The 25,664-nt window shown below is 33.3% G+C and overlaps 1 long non-coding RNA gene across 4 annotated transcripts in view; it reads right to left on the bottom strand.

Moving 5' to 3' along the window:
• Positions 1-25,664, bottom strand: part of LOC107520790 — a 147,213-nt gene that overhangs the window by 26,675 nt on the left and 94,874 nt on the right. For all 4 annotated transcript variants that reach the window (XR_004952398.1, XR_004952399.1, XR_001599407.2 and 1 more), the window contains exon 10: positions 376-465. This is a non-coding gene — a long non-coding RNA (uncharacterized LOC107520790). The remainder of the gene's footprint in view (positions 1-375; positions 466-25,664) is intronic.

Genomic DNA, 25,664 nt, shown 5'->3' with positions numbered 1-25,664 from the left:
TTCCATAGTGTCAAAAGTATCCTGCCACCATACTACTTTCTAATTTTTCGAAGTTATTAGCAGATAATCAAACCTCGTGAGGAACAAAAGACTAAGCCTGGGTGAATTTGGTTTGTAATAAATAAAATAAATCTTACATACACTAATGATATCATAGTGGTTAATTAGGCAACATGGGAACCACCTGCTATAACGACAAATGATTATCAATAGTATTATTTTGACATAGCCAAAATTTATTGATTGTTTTAAATTATCTCACTCCTATAAATACTATACTAAATATTCTTATAAATAATTTACTGACTACTAAAAAATCTTTAGTTAGATACAATAGACATTTTAAATTCAATATGTCAAAACTGAAATCAGTACCTTGCTGTTAGGAGGCAGTTCTCCCTGAGGTTTCTGTATGTCTCAGAATAGGAAGAGTGTGTCCCTCCAGTTTAGAGCACATATTGTTTCCTGATAAGGATAACAAAGATAATGTCACCCATTAAGACAAAGGTTGAGTGGGTTTGCTAGTAGCCCCTTATAAGATTGGGAGAACAAAGATACATTGTTCACATAGCATCTACCTGGGCTTCATTCTGTGTTACAGGACTTGGAAACCTTATGAACATGAAGATCATGTTGCCTACTTTGGTTTGAGTAATAAACTATCTAAATCTATCTGGGCTCCTTGTTTCCTTATCACTGGAATCTACGGAAGTGTAGTGAACTGACATAGCAGCTGACTGCTGGCTGGTTAGGAACTGCTTAATACTCCTTTTATGTTCTCAATCTTCAGACAGGCACCACTATCTACTCCACTGCCCAAGTCAGGAACCAAACCATTAATCTTGACTCCTGTCCCTCATTCACTAGCCCCACCACATCTAATCAGTCACCAAGTGCTATTAATTCTACCACCTAAGTTTCGCTCGAATCTTGTACTTCTCTCTCCATTCCCATTACCTTTATCCTAATTCAAGTTATTATCCTCTCTCACCTAGAAGCCTAATCTGTGTCACTGCCTCCAGCGTTGCCCTACTTCATCCATTCTTCATATTGCTGCTAGAATGATCTATTTATATCAACTCTTTGCCCTCAGGATAAGGTCCAGTCTTTCTAGCAGTACAAGGTACTTCAAGGTAAGAATTTATATACAATGAAATTCTATCTGTGTTTATATCACCTGGGTAAGGGAAGAGGGAAAGGAGAAAATGAGAGATTATCTCACTTCGACATACAAGACTGTGAAACATAGGATAAATTGTGTGTCCTGAACCTTAATGAATTTGTCATAGTTCCTCTCTTCTTTATTCAAAAAATTTGAGCCCAGCTGAATTCAATGACATCCTGTTAGAATTGATAGCCAAAAGGGGGCTAACAATAATCCAGAAGAGCCATTATCATTGTATTCAATGCCAGCCACATTTATTCAAAGAAAATGTTCAGGCTGCATGCCTTCTTGCGACTAGATTTGGGGTGGGTAAATGGGGTCACATCTATCGTTTTATTTATTATTATTTTGGGGGGGGGCCATGGTACTCAATTTAAAAAGCTCTTTCTTTTTTAAATGCCTGGCATTAAGCATGTTTGATTCAGATGAATCATGTTTACTGAATTGGGGAAAATTCAGATGAGCTTCATCCTAGATTTTTGTCTAGTTCAGCTCCTCTTCTTAGCTTAGGTTTTATCTCTTCCAGGAAGCTTCTCTGACTCCCACAGTAGGGTTAGATGTCTTTGCTATGGGTTTACTCATGTTTTAGCATTTAAAACACAATATTAAAATTATATATATTTTTTTATCTCTCCTATTAGAGGGTAGCTCCTTGAAGACAATGTGTCTAATTCATTATCATATCCTGAATTCTAACATCATGCCTGGCACATAGTAGATACCTTATAATAATTGATTTCTGTAAAAAAAATAATCAGATAAGGCCTTTAAAAATCATAAAGGGAATTATAATCTTGAAAAAAATGAGAAGAAGGATTTAGGTTGTAGGGTTTTTCTAACCTCCTACAACATACTCATACACAAATACATACATACTGACATGCCATATCGCTGATGTTTTCCCTAATTTCAACAACCCTCCCACTCCTAGGTTTGGAGTTTCAGAGCTACCAGATGCTTTCATGAGAAAAGAAAAAATGTGGGGTTTTTTTTCAGACTTTTTCATATAGTGCAGAGTTTAATGTAATCTCTACATAAATCAAGCTTGTTTCCAGGCCAGGAGTACTAAAATGGAAAAGGTAAGATAACATCTTAATTGGACGATTTCTTCATCAACTTTTTAGGATCAAATATCCTCATCTTTGCCCATGTCCTCTCCAAAGAGCTGAGTTACTTCTAGCCTCTGGTCCTGAATTTTAAGAAGAGATGCTTTCTCCAAAAATCTTACCTCAAGCAGCCAAGATAGACCCTCGACAAAGTCAGAAAAAAAGAGATCTTAAAAGCAACTGGCACACCATGGCAGGTGTCAAGAATGCCTATGATTCTAACAGTGTGAACAGCTGAGGGAGATACTAGTACCCTGAAAATCACTAGTTGATTACCCCAATTTAAATTTTCACTATTTTCTTTGGCCAATATGAACTATCAGCTATGAAATGATTTCCAGGGAGATCATTGTTACTTGACTCTATTTTAAAACATGGTTGTTTTAAAGTATAGAAAACAGAGTTCTTAAACTCACAGAGCATTTTCCTTCATATAAAGAATATTTTCACCTTTGGAAATAAATCTGGGTTCCAGTAATGACTCTGCATTTGCTATGTGACTTTAAAGTAATAATTTAAAACCTGCTGAGCCTTAGCCTCCTGTTTGTTGTGAGGATTAATTAAATAACAATGTAATATACCTTTAACATTACTCACTATGCTGTTGATGCTCAATAAATTGTAGTTATGATTTTTGTAAGATTTTTTTAAAACAGGAGTTAAGAAATTATAGCCTACAGGCCAAATCTTCCCACCACTTGTTTTGTAAATAAAGTTTTATTGGAATACAGCCACAATCATTTGTTTATGTACTGTCTAGGACTAACTTCTGCACTATAATGATAGACTGTAACAAATAGTAATGACAGAGTTACAACAGAAACCATACGGCCCACAAAATCTAAAATATTTACCATCTGTCCCTTTATTGAAAATCCTTTCTCACTCATACAATAAGTTCTCACTTAACATTGTGAGTAGTTCTGTGACTTTAAGCAAAATTATGCATAGCGGAACCATTTTTACCATAAGCTAATGACATAAACAAGAGTTAAATTCCTATACATCTCATCATTTCATTATAATGAAATGACATTGAACGAAATAATGTTGAGGACCCACTGTACTTATAACACAGATTTCACTACTTTAATAATATTACCTCATTTTAGACCATTAATAAACCAAATAAGCTTTCATGGATTTCTGTTCATAAGGTCTAAAATTACCTGACAAGATAGACCAGAGCTGATTTGATAGTGTAAAAAAAACTGAGAGACATTTAATGGTCTTTAGTTTTTAAAAACTTTGTCATTAAATGTAGTATATTCAGTTTCACAAAGATAATGGCTGGTATCGTGGCTCTTTCTCTTCATCTGTCCTCAAAAGTGACTAGATGTGGCTGAAAAAATGTCTATTAGAGACAGCTATGCAAAATTCAACTCTTTGTACCAACCTGATAGTTTTAGTATACTACTTGCATAGCTCTATTCTAGGCTTAATGAAAAAGACAGGAAGGTGGATATATTAATCAGCGTTCTTCACAGAAATAGAGCCAATAGCAGAGTGAAATACATATAAAGAGATTTAATAAAATGAATTGGCTCAAGTGATTATGGAGGCTGAGAAGTCCCCAGATCTGTAATCAATAAGTCACAGGTTCATGAGAGTCAATGGTATAGTTCTAGTCTAATCCAAAGGCCTGAGAACTAGATGAACTGATGGTTGTAGGTCTAGTCTGAGTCTGAAGGCCGGAGCTTATGGTGTAAATTGCAGTCCGAAAACCAGCAAACTCAAGACCCAAGAAGAGCCGATTTTTCAATTCCAATCCAAAAAGGAAAATACCTATGTGCCAGCTCAAACAGTTAGGCAAAAGGAGTTCATTCTTACTTATCCTTTCTGTTGTATTCATATCTTCAACTGATTGGATGAGGCCTACTCACATTAGGAAGGGCAATCCCGTTTACTCAGTCTACCAATTCAAATGTTAATCTCATCTAGAAAAACCGGAAACCACAAATATGTGAAGATTAAACAACATGCTACTAAAGAACAAATGAGTCAAAGAAGAAATAAAAGGAGAGATCAAAAAATTCAAAGAAACAAATACGAATGAAAATACAACATATGAGAACTTCTGGGATAAAGCAAAAAGAGTAACAGGAAGAAAATTTATAACAATACAGACCTACCTCAGGAAACAAGCAAAATCCCAAATAAACAACTTAATATTACATCTGAAAGAACTAGAAAAAGAAGAAAAAATGAAGCTTAAGGTCAGCAGAAGGAATGAAATAATAAAAATTAGAGCAGAATTAAATGGAACGGAGAACAAAAAAAACAATAGAAAACGTCAATGCAACAAAAATGGTTCTTTATTTTTTTTGAGCTGTTCTTTAAAAAGATCAAAAAAATTGACAAACCCCTGGCTAGTCTCACTAAAGAAAAAAGAGTAAAGACACAAATAAACAAAATCAGAAATGAAAGAGAAGTTATGACAAATATAATAAAAATATAAAGGATCATACAAGAATACTATGAACGATTATATGCCATAAAATTTAACAAGCTAGAAGAAATGAACAAGTTCTTAGAAATATACACAACCTTCTTAGACTGAATCACAAAGAACTGGAAAATCTAAGTAGACCAATCCATAGTAAGGAAATTTAAACAATCATAAAAAACCTCCCAAAAAGTAACAGTCCAAGACAAGATGGTTTCACTAGTGAATTCTACCAAACTTTCAAAGATTTCATATTTCATATCTGTCCTTCTCAAACTCTTCCAAAAAATTAAATAAGACGCAATGCTTTCTAACTCATTGAACGAGGCCAAAATTACCCTGATACCAAAACCTAGTACAGATAACATAAAAAAAAGAAAACTACATACCAATATCTCTGATAAATACAGATGTAAAAATCCTAAAAGAAAAAATACTAGCAAATCAAATACAACAATACAGTAAAAGAATTATACATGACGATCAAGCGGGATTCATTCCAGGGGTGCAAAAAAGGTTCAACATTTGCAAATCAATCAATGCGATACACCACATAAGCAAAATAAAAGATAAAAATTATATGACCACATTAATAGATGCAAAAAAGCATTTGACAAGATACAGCACCTATTTATGATTAAAACACTTAATAAAAGGGTATAGAAGAAACATATTTCAACATAATAAAAACCATATATGGCAAACCCTCAGCTAATATCATACTTAACGGCAAAAAATTGAAACTTTTTCCTCTAACATAAAGAATAAGACAAGGATATCCACTCTCAACACTCTCATTTAATAGAGTATTGGAAGTCCTAGATAGAGCAATCAGGCAAGAGAAAAATATAAGACACCCAAATTGGGAATGAAGAAGTCAAATTGTCACTTTTTGCAGATAAAATGTTTCTTTATATGGAAAACCCTAAAGACTCCACCAAAAAAAAAAAATCAGAAACAATCAAAAATAGAGTACAGTGGCAGGATACAAAATCAACGTACAAAATCCATTGCATTCCTAACAATGAAATTTCAGAAAAAGAAATGAGAAACACAATTCCTTCTGCAATTGCAAAAAAAAATAAAAGAATAAAACACCCAGGAATAAACTTAACAAAGCGTGTGAAGGACCTATACATAACAAGACAATATTAAAAGAAATTAAAGAAAACACAAAAAAATGGAAAGATATTCCATGCTCATGAACTAGAATCAACATAGTTAAAATGGCCGAATTACCCAAAGCAATATACAAATCTAATGCAATCCCCATCAAAATCTCAATGGCGGACATCAGAAACATGGAGTGAGAGATGTCCCCAGATCTCTGCCCTTGAAACAACAATAAGCTGAAAATCTAAAACTCAACAAAAAACACCCAAACTGCACAACAGCACATCTGAGCATGAAACCTGTGCATAAGAGCTACCACAGGTCAGAATTCTGGGTGTCAGGCAATGATATGGGAGAAACAAAGAAGATGCCTCTCGTCACCAGAGCTCCCTGAAGGAGGAAGAGAGAAGAGGAGGAGCGGCGAGTTCCCTGAATAGCCCTGTCTGGGAGAGCTGTGAGCTCCCTGTAGTTGGCAGCAATGCTCAGTCATTAGGGCAGAGAGCAGAGAAATGGAGACAGCAGAAAAACATGGATGGCAGAGAAACAAAAAGAGATTTTTACCAGCTACATTTGCAAAACCGAGGCTGAACCACAGCCCACAACCTCCAATCCAGAGGGCCCCTCCCACAATACCCTCTGAGACCGAACACCGTGGAGCCACAAAAGAATCTGAGCAAATGCCACCAAAACTATTGCTAACACTGAACGGAACTGAGACTGAGGGTAGCAAGCATGATTAAATACCTATAAGGGGAAAAAAAAAGACATCATTAAGAGTTTATATAAAGCAAGGATCCAAGAGGCTTAGACATCACCTACTGGAAACCAAAAGAAAAGTGCCTTCTTTGCAGCAGGCTAAAGAGAAACCTTCATATAATAAATCTTCTTTTTGAGGGGAAAAAAGAAACAAAACAAAACAGAATACACTTCCATTATGCCCCGGAGGAGAAATAGTCCATTAAACACTATGAACAACCAAGGCGACAAGGCATCTCAGAAAGAAAGAGGAAAATCTCCAGAAAATAAGCTTGCAGACATAGAAATGTGTGACTTAAATGACAGACAATTCAGCATGATACTGCTGAAAAAAACTCAGTGAGAGCCAAAATGAGTCATATCAACAATTTCAGGAAGTGAAAGAACAACTAGATGAGCAGAATGAGTTATTTAGCAAGGAGATTGAAACCCTCAAAAAAGAACAGAAAAGAACTTCTGGAGATGAAGAACACCCTGCAAGAGTTGAAAAATGAACTAGCAAGCTGAGGAAATAGAGTCGACCAAATGGAGGAAAGGATCAGTGATATCGAAGACAGAAATTTAGAAATAAATCGGAAGGAAGAAGAGAGAAACTGAAGAATGAAAAATAATGAAAGAGAAATACAAGAACTGGCTGATACCATCAGGAGAGGAAACATAAGAATCATGGGCATTATCGAAGGCAAGGAAAAGAAGCAGGGACTAGAAAGCATTTTCAGACAAATACTAGACGAGAATCTCCCAAATCTAAGGAATAAGCTAGAGCTTGGAATTCAAGAAGTCAACAGAGCACCCAATTATCTCAACCCAAAGGGCTTTCGCCAAGACACATTGTATTAAAGTTATCAAAAATCGATGACAAAGACAGAATTCTCAGGGAAGCCAGGGAAAAGAAGATGGTAATCTATAAAGGAAATCCCATTAGATTATCGTCAAACTTCTCAGCGCAAATCTTATAAGCCAGAAAGGAGTGCAATCAAATATGTAAACTATTAATGAAAGGAAATACCAGCCTAAAATAATGTGTCCAGCTAAGCTCTTCTTTTAGATATGCAGGAGAAATAAAAGACCTTTTCAGACATTGAAAAATTGAGGAATTTTCCACTATGAGGCCTCTATTACAGGAAATACTGAAAGGGGTCGGCTCACCTAAAACAAAATGACAAAAAAAAAAAAAACATAATTAAGAGCATGGTGACTAGCAAGCAAATAGAAGCAGAGGAGTGCAACCCTTACTCGTAACAAGGCATTATAAGCTTAAACGATAAGAAGAGATTTGCTATAGCAAGATATTAATGAATATTCACCATACATAGGGACAAATTGAGACAACAATGACTGAAAAGCAGAGGATTCAAAGATCCAAATTCGCAAAGGGGAATGGGGTTAAGGCACGCACAGTAGACAATGGATGACTGTGTATATACTACTATCCTTTACATATTCGTGATGGTAACCAGACGTCAAAGATTAACTGAGGTATATATCATAAAACAAGAAGAACCAGAGGCAAAACCCACAAAAGCCAACCAAAATAAAGAAAACAGAAACACAAGGACAAGGAAGCAATGGAAACACCAGGCTACAAGAAAAAGATAAAATGGCTATAAGAAGACCTCATATTTCAATAATCACCCTAAATGTAAATGGACTGAACTCACTAATAAAAAGGCACAGAGTTGAAGAGTGGATCAAAAAACAAAACCCAACCATATGCTGCCACCAGGAGACACATCTCAGCTCCAAAGACAAATATATACTCAAAGTGAAAGGGTGGAAAATGATATTTCAAGCAAATAGCATTCAGAGAAAAGTGGGAGTAGTGGTACTAATATGAGATGAAATAGACTTCAAAATAAAAAATGTAAAGAAAGATACTAAGGGACCCTCATAATGATAAAGGGAATCATGCACCGAGAAGACATAACACTTATTAATATCTATACTCCCAATCAGGGATCCCCAAAATATGTAAGCAATTACTAACAGAACTAAAGGGAGAAACAGACCTAAACACGATCATAGTAGGGAACCTAAATACCCCACTGTCAGATATGGACAGATCATCCAAACAGAAAATCAATAAGGAAATGACATCCTTAAATGACACATTAGACCAAATGGACATAATTAACAGAGACTTCCACCCTCAAACAACTGCTAATATATTCTCTAGTACACATGGAATTTTCTCAAGGATTGACCACATACTGGAACACAGAGATAGCCTCAATAAACATAAGAGGGTTGAAATCATACCAACCATATTCTCTGATCATATGCTTTGAAAGTAGAAACCAATTGTAAAAAGAAAGTGGAAAGAATCACAAATAGATGGAGACTAACCAACATACTACTGAAGAATAACTGGGTCAGAGAATAAATAAAAAGGCAGATCAAAAGATATATAGAAACGAATGATAATGATAGTACAACATATCAAAACTTTTGGAACACGGCAAAAGCAGTCATAAGAGGAAAGTTCATATCATTACAGGGATATCTCCAAAAAAAAGAATGAGCCCAAAAAAACAAACTAACCCTTTATCGGGAAAAAAAAAAAAACTAGAAAAGAAGAACAAATGAAGCCTAAAGTTAGCAGAAAGAAAGAAATAATCAAAATTAGAGCAGAAATAAATAAACTTGAAAACAAACTAACAAACAATAGAAAAATAAATGTAACAAAGAGCTGGTTCTTTGAGAAGGTTAATAAAATTGACAAACCCCTGGGTAGACTCACTAAAGAAAATAGAGAAAGGACACAAATAATCAAAATCAGGGAAATTACAACAGACACTGCAGAAATACAAAAAGGATCATACAAGAATACTATGAAAAAGTATATAACAACAAATTTAATAACCGAGAAGAAATGAACCAGTACTTAGAAAAATACAACCTTCCTAGACTGAATCAAGAAATGGAAAAGCTAAATAGACCAATTAACAGTATGAAAATTGAAACAATCATCAAAAACCTACCAAAACGTAAAAGTCCAAGACCAGATGGCTTCACCAGTGAATTCTACCAAACATTCAAAGATTTAAAACCTATTCTCCTCAAATTCTTCCAAAAAATGGAGGCAATACTTCTCAACTCATTTTATTAGGCCAATATTACCCTGATACTAAAAACTAGGTAAAAATAACACAAAAAAAGAAAACTACAGACCAATTCTTTCATGAACACAGATGCAAAAATCCTACATAAGATACTAGCGAATTGAATACAGCAACATATTAAAAAGATTATACACTATGATCAAGTGGGCTTCGTCCCAGAGGCACGGGGATGGTTCAACATACACTAATCAATTAATGTGATACACCACGTAAAATAATTTAAAAATAACAATCATAATATCATATCGATTGATGCAAAAAAAGCCTTCAACAAGATACAGCATCCATTTAAGATTAAAACACTTAACAAAATCAGTATACAAGGATAGTAACTTAACATAAGACAGTCCATATATGAGAAAACCTCGGCCAGCTTATACTTAATGGTGAAAAATTAAAAAACTTCCAAGATCAGGAATAAGGCAAGGCTGTCCACTATCACCACTGTTATTAAATATAACATTGGAGGTCCTAGCGAGTACAATCAGACAAGAAAAAGATATAAAAGGCATCCAAATAGGAAATGAAGAAGTCAAACTGTCACTATTTGTGGATGACATGATTCTCTATATAGAAAACCCTAAAGACTCCATAAGAACACTACTAGAAACAATAAGCAAATACAGTAAAGTCTCTGGCTACAAAATCAATGTTCAAAAATCCATAACGTTCTTATACTCTAATAATGAAGTGTCAGAAAAATAAGTGGAAAAAATAATTCCTTTTACAATTGCAACAAAAAGAATAAAATACATAGGAATAAATCTAACGAAACGTGAAAAACCTATATAATGAAAACTATAAGACCCTATTAAAAGAAATTGAAGTAAGATACAAAGAAATGGAAAGATATTCAATATTCTTGGGTTGGAAGAACCAACAGGTAAAATGACTTTATTATCTAAAGCATTATACAGATTTCATGCAATCCCCATCAAAATTCCATCGACATTTTTTAAAGAAATAGAACAAAAATTCATCAGATTTGTATAGAAGCACAAAAGACCCTGAATTGCCAAAGCCGTCCTGAGAAAAAAGAACAAGGCTGGAGGCATCACTCTGCCCAACTTCAAATTATACTACAAAGCGACAGTAATCAAAATAGCATGGTATTGGCAGAAAAACAGACACACGGACCAGTGGAACAGAATCAAGAGTCCAGAAGTAAACCCATATTTATATGGGCAAATAATTTTTGACAAAAAAGCCAAAAAAATACAATGGAGGAAGGAAAGCCCCTTCAATAAATGGTGCTGGGAAAACTGGAAAGTCATCTGCGAAAGAATGAAACTAGACTGTTGTCTATCACTACACAGCAAAATTAACTCGAAATGGATTTAGGACCTAAATATAAGACCTGAAACAATAAAGTGCATAGAAGAAACATAGGAACTAAACTCAAGGACCTTGGACTTAAAGAGGATTTTATGAATTTGACCTCAAAGGCAAGGGAAGTAAAAGCAAAAATAAATGAATGGGACGTCATCAAACTAAAAGCTTCTGCTCAGCAAAAGAAACTGTCAACAAGGTAAAAGAGACAACCATCCGAAAGGAAAAATATATTTGAAAGTAACACCTCCGATAAGGACCTAATATCCAAAATATGCAAAGAACTCATATGACTTAATAATAACAACAAAAAAAAAAACCCACAAATGATCCAATTAAAAAACAGGCAGAGGACCTGAACAGACACTTCTCCCTGGAAGCCATAAAAATGGCCAACAAATATATGAAAAGATGCTCAACATCAATAGGGAAATGCAAATCAAAATCACAATGAGATACCATCTCACACCTATTAGAATAGCTATAATCAACAGGACAAGTAATAACAAATGCTGGAGAGGACGCGGAGAAATAGGAAACCTGATACACTGCTGGTAGGACTACGAATTGGTACAGCCACTATGGAACACAGTATGGAGGTTCCTCAAAAAATTAAAAATTGGTCTACCATATGATCCAGATATCCCTCGACTAGGCATTCACCCCAAAGATTTGAAAACCCATATCCGAAAAGATATTTGCACACCAATGTTCATAGCAGCATTATTCACAGTGGCCAGGACATGGAAGCAACTGAAGAATCCTACAATAGATGACTAGCTAAAGAAACTGTGGTACATATATACAATGGAATATTACCCAGCCATAAGAAGAGATGAAATACTGCCATTTGCAACAACATGGATGGACTTTGAAATAATCTGCTAAACGAAATAAGCTAGACAGAAAAGCTGAAAATCACATGATATAACTTATACATGGGATATAAACCTAACGCAAAAAATGAACAGGACAAACACACACAGACTCATGGACATGGATAATGGACTAGTGGTTACCAGAGGGTGGGGTGGGGGGGGGGTTGTAGATAGTAGGGCAGAGGTAGACAGGGGAAAAAATTTTTAATCATTTCTTCAATTAAAAAAAAATCCCAATGACATTTTATAAAGAAATACAACAATGACAAAAATCACAGGTTTGTATGGAATAACAAAAGACCCCAATCAGCCAAAGCAATCCTGAGAAAAAAGAACACAACTGGAGATAATACACTGGCTGAGTTCAAATTATATTACAAAACAACAATAATCAAAACAGCATGATTATTGGCAGAAAAACAGACACACAGATCAATGGAACAGAACTGAAAGCCCAGAAATAAACCTACATATACATAGGCAAATAATTTTCAATAAAGCAGCCAAAAATACATAATGGAGAAAAGAAAGCCTCTTCAATAAATGGTGCTTGGAAAATTGGAAAGCCACAAGCAAAGAAATGAAACTAGACTGCTATCTGTCACCAGACACCAAAGTGAACTCAAAATGGATCAAAGACCTAAATATAAGACCTGAAACAATAATTCGTATAGAAGAAACAGGTACTAAACTCATGGACTTTGGTTTTAGAGAGGATTTTATAAATTTAACTTCAAAAGCAAGGGAAATAAAAACAAAAATAAATGAATAGGACTGTACTGAACTAAAAAGCTTATGTATATCAAAAGAAATCATCAACAAGAAGAAGAGGCAACCAACTGAATGGGAGAAGATATTTGCAAACAATGCCTCTGATAAGGAGATAATATCCAAAATACATAAAGAACTCATACAACTCAACAACAAAAACACAAACAATCCAATTAAAAAATGGGCAGAGGAACTGAACAGACACTTCTCCCAAGAAGACATACCAATGGCTAATAATCATTTGAAAAGCTGTTCAACTTCACTAGCTATTAGGGAAATGCAAATTAAAACCACAATGTAATACCATCTCACATCCATAAGAATGGCTATTATCAACAATACAAGTGACAAGTGTTTGAGAGGCGGAAAGAAACAATACAAGTGACAAGTGTTGTAGGGGAAAAGAAACCCTCATATATTGTTGATGGGAATGTAAATTGCTATAGCCACTAAACGATATGGAGGTTCCTCAAAAAAATAAGAATAGAATTACCATATGACCCAGCAATCTCTCTTCTGGGTATCTACCTCCAAAATTTGAAAACATTTATCTGTAAATATATATGTACCCTGATGTTCACTGCAGCATTATTCACAGTGGTTAAGACATGGAAACAACCAAATACCCTTTGTTAGATGATTGGATAACAAGGATGTGGTACATAAATACAGTAGAATATTGCTCAGCCTTTAAAAAAGATGAAATATTGCTATTTGTGACAACATGGATGGACCTTGAGTTTGAGATATTCATGTTAAGCAAAGTCGGACAGAAAATGTTGAGAACTATATGATTTTACTCATATGTGGGATATAAAACTGAAGCAATAAATGAACAAGACAAACAAAAACTCATAGGCATAGGCAACAGTTTAGTGGGTACCAGAGGAAAGGAGGTAGGGAAGAAGGTAGATAAGGTTAAAGGGAGTCAAATATATGGTGATAGAAGGAAATCTGACTTTAGGTGGTGAACATACAATGCAATATACATATGATGTATCACTGAATTGTACACTTGAAACCTATATAATTTTATTAAGCCATGTCACCCTCAATAATTTAATTTTTTAAAAATAAGTTACAAAAAGAAATAAACATCTTAACACACCCAGAATAATGTTTGACCAAATATCTGGGCACCTCATAGCCCAGTCAAATTAAAACATAAAAGTAACTATCACAGCAGGAAAGCAGCTAAAAAACAAACATTCTATCAAGTAGAAAATACAAGACTCATATACACAAGTAATATTCTTAAAGACTTTTTTATTGCTGCTACATAAATGGATATAAAAATCAGAGTTTTAAAAACTACTTATACAAAATATATGAGAGCTATTCTGTACACTAGAATACTAGAATTCAGTGTTTGAATTAGTATTTCCTGAAGCTACAAATACAAATATGTAAACAAATATATGTATGTCAGATGGCAAAATGTATGTAGGGCTTCTTGAAAACAATAGGTTACATCTAGGTTACACTCTTTTCTTGAAGGTATCATAGAGTAGACTACATCAAAACTCATTGAATTCAAATGGAGTCTACTATTTATTAAAATATTATTTTGTTTTCAAATAACACTCCAAACACTCTTCATAACTATTAAAGCCTAGATATAGCTACAGTACAGATCATCTTACCTTTCTCCTTTACTATAAAATCTTAGTAGGAAAACATGTTTTAATCTTATAAAATATCAATACCAGATTACTCATTAACTATGTTTCCTTAATGTTCACCTTTTAATGTGTTTATTAAACTAATTCTTCACTTTTGAATACTTTAGAGGTAATACTAAGGTAGTATGATTATAGAAACTAATCAATTATAGACAATTTACTGTAAATCTTATCACTTGATAAAAGATTCGATTGTCAATCTTACGACTTTATTAAAAGAGTGTTTTTACAGTATTACAATATTTTCTGCTCTACTTCTTTGAGTCCAGCAGAGTAAACAACAAGCTAGGAAACTCTATTTCCAGAGACCTGGTAACATCACTGATCATTGTTTTATATAAAAAAAGAAAATACCTATTAGAGTTGTATACTAAGACCAAATATCAAATAGTTGAAGGCACCTAATAAACACAACTTTTTAAAGACTCTGCTTCATCTTTGTTCTTCATCATCATCATCATCATCATCATCATCATCATCATCATAGACAAAATATCACATTTGTATTTCTGGAAGATTAGGGGTCCAATCTAGAATTTCAGTAAATAGTTCTGACAGGCTACCAGAAAGGGTTGTGAATAGACTTTAGTAACCTCAAAAAACTTGCTCTGTAGGCTGTCAAGATCTGTTAAGCACCTTCTAAACACCAATGTTCATTTTAAAACTCTTTCCTGGAATTTTGGGAATAGATGACTTTTCACAAGTATTATGTATATTCTAAACTTTTTAATGTCTGAATTTAGCAAAACCTAAAACACATTTGGCCAAAGCTCATTTTACATCATTTCTCCAATTTTATATACCGGTATATTTCAAAGGCAAATTATTTTGTGTGTTTCTGATTCATTTAAAGTTTGCTCACGAAAAGTTTATTTTTTTAAGAGTTCTTCTCTAAGATACCTTATGAGATTTGGTTTTATAACACCATGAAACACTTATTTTAAAGAGAAAGTTGCTCTAAAAACTTGTACCTCAAAATTACTAATTTCATTTGAACAGAGTCTATACTTGGCAAAACATTTCCACATGCTCAACTAATTTTTTGTTAACATTTTTAATAACTCTATTGGTCCCAATACAGCCACAATGTAACTAAATTGTGTGTGTGTGTGTGTGTGTGTGTGTGTGTGTGTTACCATTATTTAGGCAGCATTTCCGAAATTGTGTTTTGTGAGACACTAGGGTCTCAAGAAATGTCAAGAAATGTTCATGGGTAGAAAGTGGATAGGAATGGTAGTCAAGTTAAGTGTGGGAAATGCTGAGTTAAACAAAATCAAACAGGTCTATTTACTATAAAATTTCTTAGAACCTTTATGTACATAATTAATAGTCAAGAGAAAGACATAGGAAATAATGTTTTCCAAACTTATTTAACAATAGAACTTTTAACAAACCTCTTACCATACTGTAGGATATTAATGTTCTATATGTGATCTCAAATACTACGACGAAAGTGATTGCATTTACAATGTTCCACATCTTTATCTGTCACTATAAATTTGATAATCTTGCAAACATTTTTCAGGAAAGTGATAGCCTAGTTACTTAAAAATACTCTTAATTGAGGCAGAATTACTAACTACTCCTTTTCACAAAGCAAGAACAAATTGTAAACTTGAGTTTTGATTAACATAATGTTGACAAACTGACAACCATGTTAAAAGGACTATCTATTTAATGCATAAAAGTTTTTTAGAGAAAATTTTTTAAAGAAAACTGACAGCTATTGATTCTTGGTGAATTAAAAGTGTAATATATAGTCATTTCTTGATTATGACTACAACAAATTTTAATTCTAAATTGGCTTCTCCCTATCATTGAGCACATTTCAGAATTATTCTTCCCTTTTCCCTATGAAGTGCATGGGGCATACTCAGCACATACAGGTAATTTAAATATTTCCTTCCCACATATAATTTTGATATTGGTAAGCATACTTGAAGGCAGTGGGCCCTCTTTGCTTTTGGCTAAAGTTTCTGAAGGAAAGGTCTTCACCGACATGTACTCATAATTATAAGGTAATTCTACTGTGCCTCAAAAATCACATAATGCATCCCAAAGACCATTGGAAATTAATTAGAATACCTAGTGTTTTATATAATGTATGTCATTGCTTGCCTTCAATTTATAAAGAAAACTGAAAGTTACTTCTATTTAAAAACATACTGACTTAAAACAATGATTTATACTATAGTATAGATTATACTATAACTTCATTAACATCCATAGACATTTTTAGCAAAATAACAAAAGAAATGATAACCCAGTTACTCTTAAAGAACATTAATAAAACCTTGTGTCAACACATTGACAAGAACTTCTACTTCCACTCATGAACAGTAAACTGCCATGAAAATTGCCCTCCAATTATAAATATTAGAAAAATGAATAAAATATATGAAACAAAAGTTTTCAGGCATTGGGTAACAGGAACCATGGTTTCTTAAAAAAAAAAAAAAAAAGACAAACTAGTTGAGCCCTCTGGGTTACTGCCTAGAAGTATGAGACCACCTACAGAACATTCTCTAGGCTACAGAGCTGAGATGCAGAATTCAAATAGGGCCCAACAGTCACAGTAAGCTTAGGAGACAGAGACAACCATCTGGGTAGGCTAACATAGCTAGAATTTGTGAGGAAAATTACTAGACAAGAAGTGGCTAAATAGAAAGAGAGCTCTAAAGATCTGCAAAGAATCTTTTTAAATCTGTGGCTAAATATTGATCTGCACATGCATGAAGTGAAACTCTCAAGGATGAGGAAAGAAATACCAGAAATCAGTACTCGAACAGTTCACACAGTCACACTGAGCTAAGAATAATTTGCACATGCCAGAGCAGAGAGACATCATAATACATGAGGTATCAGCAGAATCTGCAGTGAGACTAATGTAGCTTTTCGAAGTTAGTTAGAGTAATTTAGCTATACTAAAGGCTTCTCTGGAACCCCTAACAAAGCTTATAAGCAAACTATGAAAGTGTGAAACTGATCCCAAGTAATTTAATTGCATTCCAGAACAAAGGCCAACATTCTTTAAAGGACTATAACAAAATCCAGCATCCAACAAAATAAAATTCATTATGTCCAGCATCTGATCAAAAAAGATTGCAAGGAAGCAGGAAAATATGAACCATACTAGATAAAAAGCAATCAATAGAAACCTAGAGAAAAATAAACCAATAGAATAACTGAGATGGTAGAATTAAAAGAGAGATTAAAACAATTATCATAGGTATGTCCATATGTTCAAGATTATAGTGGAAAAAATGAACATGTTGAAAAAGAAATATAAGATATAAAAACAGACCCAAATTCTAGAAATGAGAATTATAAAATCTGAAATGAAAATGATACTGGGTAGAATAAACGACAGAATAAAAATCACAGGAAAAAAAGAGTAGTAAACTTGAAGACAGCAATAGAAGCTGTTCAAAATGATGCATAAATAGAAAAAAAGACCCCCAAAATTGAATAGAGACTCAGTTACCTATAAAAAAAAATATACAGACTAATATACATGTAATTGGAGTACCAGAGGAAAGGAGAGAGGAGAGAAAATTATTTTTAAATAATGACCACAAATTTTCTAAATCTGGTGAAAAATATAAATCCCTAGATACAAGAAATTCAAGAAATCCTAAGCTGAATAAACCTAAAGAAAACCACACGTAATCATAACAAAGCACAACATAATCAAACTGTCAGAAACAAGAAATAAATAGAAAATCTTTAAAGCAGAAAGAGGGGGAAAAAAGACACTTTATGCAGGAAAATAAAGACATATGCTCTAACCGCTTCTATTCAACATTGTGCTGGAGTTTCTAGGGAAAAAATAATAACAGGTGGACAAATTAGGAAGGAAAAAGTAACACTGCTTTTTTGATAGATGACATGATTATGTATCATTATTCCTCTGTATGAAATCTATAAAAAACAAACAAACAAACAAAAAATACCAGAACTAATCAATGAGTTTAAGCAAGGTCCTAGGAGTCAAAGTCAATGTGCAAAACTCAATTGTATTTCTACATACTAACAACAAATAATTGGAAATTGAAATTCAAAATGCAATATCATTTACAGTAGCAATAAAAATAATTGGAAATAATTGGGAATAAATTTAACAAAATGCATATAAAATCTGTAGAGAGATATATCAAGAAATATTCCATGTTTATAGATCAGAAGATCCAATACTGTTTAAGATGTCAGGTTTCTCCAAACTAATCTATAGATTCGAAACAATTTCAATCAAAACTCTAATAAGCCTTTTTGTAGAAATTGGTATTCTTATTCTAAAATTCATATGAAAATACAAAACAATTTTGAAAAAAAGTTTTTGAAGAAGACTTATACTATTTTATTTCAAGACTTACACTAAAGCTACCATAACCAAGATAGTGTAATACTTGCTTTAAGAAAGTCATAGAGCAATGGTACAAAATAAAATTCAGAATATACCTATGATCAACTAATATCATACTAATATAGTAGGGAAAGAGTGGTCTCCTTAACAAAGACAGCTGGAACAACTAGATATTCACATGTAAAAAAATGAAAGTCTACCTTTACCTCATACTTAGATAAAAATAAGAAAACTCCATTTTTTTAAATAGACAAAAGATTTCAACCGACACATTTTAAAATATATATATATGAATAGAAAACAACCATATGAAAGATGCTCGGCATCATTATTCACTAGGAAAATGCAAATTAAAACTACAACAAGATATAACTACATACAATGTATCCACTAGAGTGGCTAAAATTACAATATTAATAACACCAAATAATAATAAGACTGTGGAGCAATTGAACTTTCATACATTGCTAGTATTAAAGTAAAATGATATGATTATTTTGGAAAATAGCTTAGTTACACATTCAAAATTGGTGAACTTTATGCAATTTATACCTCAATAAAGCTGAATTTTAAAAATTAACCTGACAAAACATTCTTAAATTAGTAAAATAAAATTTGGATAATTTCCTGTAATGGTTTAACATTTTTTAAATACTAGCCAAGATTTTCCCCTATTGTTCTTAGATACTTCTTCTGTTCAAGCAGTAGATAAGCTCACCTTCAGGAAGCAATGACAGCAGAAAGCTGTCACTATAAATTTCAAAATCCTGGGCCTTGAGAATAATGGAAATGACTCAGAACACATGCTTACCAAAGCAGGCAGGTGAATAATATAAAACAAAAGAATGTGAGGACTAGAGTAAACAATCCCTTTGGAATGTAGTTCCAGTGTTACTGGATCATTTTTCCCTCAAAAGAAATCTGGAAATTCATATTTATGTGTGAATATTCCCAATTTTCGAAATATTTCTCAAGCTAAAGGCACTTCTGTGGGTCAAATTTAGCCCATAAATTTATAACATCTGGCACAGAACACAGATTTAGAACAACTTAAAAAAAAGAAAAGATTCTCTCATTCTCCGGATCTGATAAAATTTCCTGGAAGGATGAAAAGAATCAAAGGAACAATGGATAGACAATTTTTTACAAGAGAATGGAGGCAATCTGCGTCCCATTTCCTAGGTACAGACTCAGGGAAGCAGAAAGATCCCAAAGAATGGGATGGATAATGTGAGAGGCAAACGATGTTTTCAGCCTCACAGTTTCCAGACCCCATCCAGCCCCAGAGAGGCTCAGGCAAGTGGCACTCTCAGGGAATTCTCTACATCTTGGTGCAGTTTTGGGATCACAGGAAGACAAAATATAATCAAAAGCATGAAAATTGCAGCAAGAGTTGCTTTACCAGCTTGAATCGTGTGGATGGGCATGGGGGATAAGTCAGCAGCAACGTGTGATGATCAACTTCAGAAACAAAATGAAAGATGAACTTTTCTACAAATGCTATCAATGAGGAAAGATAAAGATGTCTAATAGGACCCACCATCTCCACCCAAGGGTTAGCAGAGCACTAGGAAGAGGTAAGAGATCCCAAATTAACATTAAAATTTTAGCCATCTTGGCGGAATAGGGGCTCAAAATAGAAACTGAGTTTAAAAAAATTAACAAAAAGTTTACTCCTCAAACATGTGACACTGTAGACTGAAATGTACTTCCATAGTCTGCTGTAAGCAAGAAGGTTATCCAGGGAAAAGAGAATCATTTTATTTTTTTTACATTCTTTAGATTAATTATGCCAAAGAAATACTGGATTTGGTAATATGCCCTACAGATAGGCCACTAGAACATAAAACTTTCCATGACTACGACATAATAGACTATAGAATTAAGTTCTTCAGATGACTTCTGTAACAATTTTGCTCAACAAACTCAATTATCAAACACACTTATTAAGTTTCCCAAACTCGTTTTCAAGTAATAACTGTCTTAAGGCAAGTCTAAATGATTGGTAACACTGGACAAAGTGAGTGAAACTCATTCATTCTGCAACTATTTATATAAATACAATAACAATACCACCAAAATCCATTGGTTTACATGGGAAAAGTGTAGGTCTGAGGCATTAAAAAGGAGGAAGCAGAGAGGTTGTTACAATGTGTGTGTATGTGTGTGTGTATGTGTGTGTAAAATTATATTTTCCAATTTTTCTAAAATGACCACATAGTCCTTTAATTTCCAGAAATTATTAGAAAATATGTTTTAAAATAGAAGACAAGTCTTTTAATTGCCCCTTTAATACATTCTTAGAAATTTAACAGCACATCGCCTGATTAAACATGAATAATATTCAGATCTACACTGTTGTAATTACCCCAATAATTCAGGCAAACTGCCAACTTTAGTTTGAATATTCAGATAATTAGCCACATATTTCCAACAGTTGTGGCACAACAGGACCTCTGAGCTTCAGTTTTCTTCTCTGTGAAATGGGGAGATATACCTGCAAAGCCTCTCACATTTGCAAAAGTATCTAGCCCAGTGTCTGATACATAATAAGTCCACAAAAATATTTACTGAATTAGCCACCACTAACTTCACTTCTACTGACCTCTGAACAGGCTAATCAATGAAATTTTTTCTAGGAAAAGTCACCTATTCCATTATGGTACTGTATTTCTCTTCTAAAGGTACAATAGACCTTCAGTAGTGTTATCTCACACAAGCTGTTCCTGAACAACCACTTCCCATTCCTACCATAGTATTTATATTACAAATGCAACTGGGTAATTACCTAAAGATTCTCCAAATACCTTGTAGCTCTACTTTCATCTGAGAAAGTATTCCTAGAGTGAAGTGAGTCCACATTGCCTCTCTGCTCTCATCCCTCTAAGTGTGATGACTTTCCATCACACTCAATAAAATCCAAGGATTTCACTGTGGCCTATAAGCTCTTTTGTGACCTGCCTCTGCCTGTCTTAACCTCATTTCCTACAACTCTCCCCTCCACTAGCTTCTTGCTGATCATTGAACACACCACACATAAGCCTTTGTACTTGACTTATCGCACTGCCAGGTATAAGTCAAGTACAAATGTCACCTCCATAGAGAAAACCTCCTTGGCTACCCTTTGTAAAGCAATGTACTTTGTTATTCTCTGTCCCCTTCGCCTGCTTTTTCCACCATAAAAAATCAAATATATATTTATTCATTTGTTGAATGTAAGCTCCATGAGGATCGAGACTTCATCTCATTGACTACTATATTTCCAGAGCCTAGAATACTACCTGGTATAAAGTGACACTAGATTACCATTAACAGTGAGTCTGTTTGAAGTAACTAAATGGGAGGATTTGAATATTCCAGGAAAGCTTTGAGAAAATGCTACTGACAGTGGAATGAGGAGTAAAAAGACCAGCGATAGTTATGGTGACCATGTGAACCTAGAACACCTGCTGATAGAAAAGGTAAAAAACTCGAGGAACTGGATTAACACTAGAATTGGAGTAACATTTTTAATAGCTGTAGGATGGTAGGCAGAATGGAAGCAAAAGAAAGCCTTCAGATGGCTGGGGCCTGAGCAGTAGAATGAAGAAAAATCTCTTTTATCCCACCTACTGTCCCTCCTCATCTTCCTTCCCTTCATGTTTCCTCTGTCGGTATCTAACCAACTTTTGCCATCTTTTTCTCCTTCTCTTTTGCTTCCTCTGCCATAAATTGTTTTTCAATTGTATATTGCCCTCAAAGAGTTTTTTTTTTTCCTATGAATCAGCAGCCTCAGTAAAAGAAAAGCTCTCTAATGAGAAATTGTTAAGAGTATTTTTTTACTCCTTTAAATGTCAAGGAGAATACCAACATCATCAGCGTCAAGTACTCATCATGAAGGCAATAGACTAAAACAAAGACTCATGAAGCCATTCCCTTTCACCTCCTACATCAAGAATTCTGAATGCTTTGGGACTTTGTCTGCTTAATTTTCTTCTCTTCCTTCTACAGAACATAGTTTTAAAATATAATCAACATTTTTTTGGCTTTACTGAGGTATAATTGACATATTTTTGTTGCACATATTTAATATATATATTTTGATGAGTTTGGACATATGCATATACCCATGATACTATCACCACAATCAAGCTACTATAAATATATCTATCATCTCCAAAAATTTTCTTGTTTTTGTTTATGTTCTATAAATGATAAGTGGTAAGAACACAACATGAGATCTACCCTCTTGATATATTTTAAAATGCACAATAATATATTGTTAACTACAGACATTTGTGTGGTACAACAGACAGTATCTTTGACTTCTATCCTCACAATTCCATTTTAAAAATCATGACACATTCACTAAAGTATATTTGCAAAAATCCTAAGTCTGGCATTACCTTTTTTTAATTAATTTGATCCTGGTGCTTACTCATGTTAAAATATATGAAAACTGGCAAGCGGTCCTATCAGGCTTATAAATAAATGTGCATATATACCTCTCTCTACCCTTCACCAAACGACATTGGACTTGGTGTTCAATGGGACACTTTAAAGAATAATTTCTAATACATTAGTAGCAGCTAACATAATAATATCTATTAATTTTAGACAAGTACATTTCAAAATATCATACCCCCAAAGGCCAACCTTACTCATTTTTAAATCCCTTCACATTTGTAATTCCAAATGAATCTTAAGAAAGTAAATGTAAATCAAAATTTTAGGAAATATTCATAGTGAAGTTTACATTTTGCCCATTAATCCTAGAGAGCAAAGAAAAATCAAAGCAAGGATAAATGGGTTTAATTTTTTAAATATCGGGCATATTTATGTGACAAGGCATTAAGATTTATAAACTACATGATGACCTACTTAGAGCTAATCAATATATTCAATAACAAATAAAATACCCAGTCTAAAATGATTTATTCCATTATTTTGGTAATTATGCTTAAATTAGTTCCAATTACACCATAAGCTTGAGACATAAGGAAAAATATTCATTATTCAAATTAAATATCAAAAGCCAAGATCATTAACCTTCTCTATGTGTTTCATCTTTCTAATTTCCCATGCCCACAATCCCTGTCTCTGTCACTATACCTTCAAGTCTAAAATAGTATCAACTCTGACAGAATTAGTGTAAAATATGTATAACAGTGTGATTTTATTGTTTTTCTTAATTCTAAGACTGAAGGATGCCAATACCAATGTAAAAGGGTGATTGCTTGTGTACATATGTCTCTCTCCCCTCCCCTCACCAAAGCTGTTCCTTCATTGACATATATTCAATAGAAAATGGAAAGTACAAAATAAAACAACTGTTTGTATTCATCTGTATTAGTACCAGGACATATTTACTAATAGTAAAGGGATAGGTCCAAATTTAGGTTAGCAGCCTAATCTGGCTTAAAACAAAATACATCTCCCCAAAGCACTCCCATTCTGAAATAACTTATAATCATAAAAGGTAAGTATTCACAAGAAAAAAATCTAGAATAATAGTAATAGCAGCAAAATAGTCGCTCTTCATTTTCACTAACTTGGTGTTAACTAAATGAAATCTGGCATTGCTATCAGCATAGTACAATAAACTTGAAAAGGTACCCAATGTACAAAGAAAATATGAAACTCCCTAATGACAACAGCAAAAACGAAAATTGTTTTCTTTTTTCCCTTCACATGCCCTTTGTGTTAGCTTAAGAGCATATAATCTTATTATCTACATACTATAATAAAAATAAAATTGCCAGTGTGCCTAGATGGAGGCTTCAAAAATAACTAAGGAAAATTATATTTCTCTATACCCCATAAAAGATCCATCATACAGGACCCAGTTCTCGTTTCTTTATGTTAGAAACTGTACTAAATGCAGCTAAACAAGAGAAAAATATCTAAATAACTCTCCAAAGTAGCATACACAGATATTATATCTTTCTTGAAATCTCAAATCTTACATTATCTAAAGATTTAAATCACCTTTAAAACAGAATTTATTAAAATTCTAAACTCATATTGTGTTTATCTTTTTTGTAAGTGGATATATTCCTAGTAACATGTTTGTATCTGATGTTACTCATACAAATAAAAGCATATAGTCATTTTAGGGATTAATAGAAAAACAGACATCTGCATGGAACATTTCCCTCATTAGATATTATCATGTTAGCATATTTTTCCTATTTATGATTTTACTACAAAATAAAATGAGCTGATTTTTATCCTTAAGTTTCTCTATAATGTACATTGCCAATAATGCAAATACTTTAATTGCACATCAGAAGAATCTCATGTTCCTATAAAAATTGCTATAGAATTAGCCCTGAAGAAACCTCATAATGCAAACAAAAATCAAGATATGACTATGTCAAACTGGCAGACCAGTTACTACTTATACAAAATATTACTTTAAACATTACTTTTAAATTAAAAGCTATCTTTTTGAAAATCCAAAGTGATTTCACATGGTTCATCAGAATGTTATTTGGCCTCTTCCTAAATTAATGTCAAACTAAATTACTTAAAAATTAGTTAGCAAAAAAATTGTACACTAATCAACTGACTTAACAAACTAGCCAAACTGTATACTCAAAAAGCAACTCATTCTTTTTTCAGAAATACACATTTGGGGCTAATGGAACTTTTCTGTAAAGCACTTTGAGGTAATATATATCAAATGTTAATGTTCATTCTCTTTGACCAGTAATTCTACTCCTAAGAATTCTCCTAAGGAAAAAATCTGAAATGCAAATAAATTTTTATATATAAAGATGTGCATTCTAAAATTATTTATTAGAGCAGAAAGAAAAAATACAAACCTTAAGAAAAGCTTAGTTTAAAAAATGAACTATGAAGTCATTTGAATCACTGTTATGAATAAATGTAATGACCTAGTAAAATTCTCAGCACATATATATAAAATACGCCAAAATATTTACAATGATT

The sequence above is a fragment of the Rousettus aegyptiacus genome, unplaced genomic scaffold, assembly GCF_014176215.1.
Source record: "Rousettus aegyptiacus isolate mRouAeg1 unplaced genomic scaffold, mRouAeg1.p scaffold_m13_p_8, whole genome shotgun sequence".
In the NCBI taxonomy this organism is placed as follows: Eukaryota; Metazoa; Chordata; class Mammalia; order Chiroptera; family Pteropodidae; genus Rousettus; species Rousettus aegyptiacus.
The sequence above is the reverse complement of the archived record's forward strand: the minus strand, read 5'-3'. Positions and strand labels throughout refer to the sequence as shown.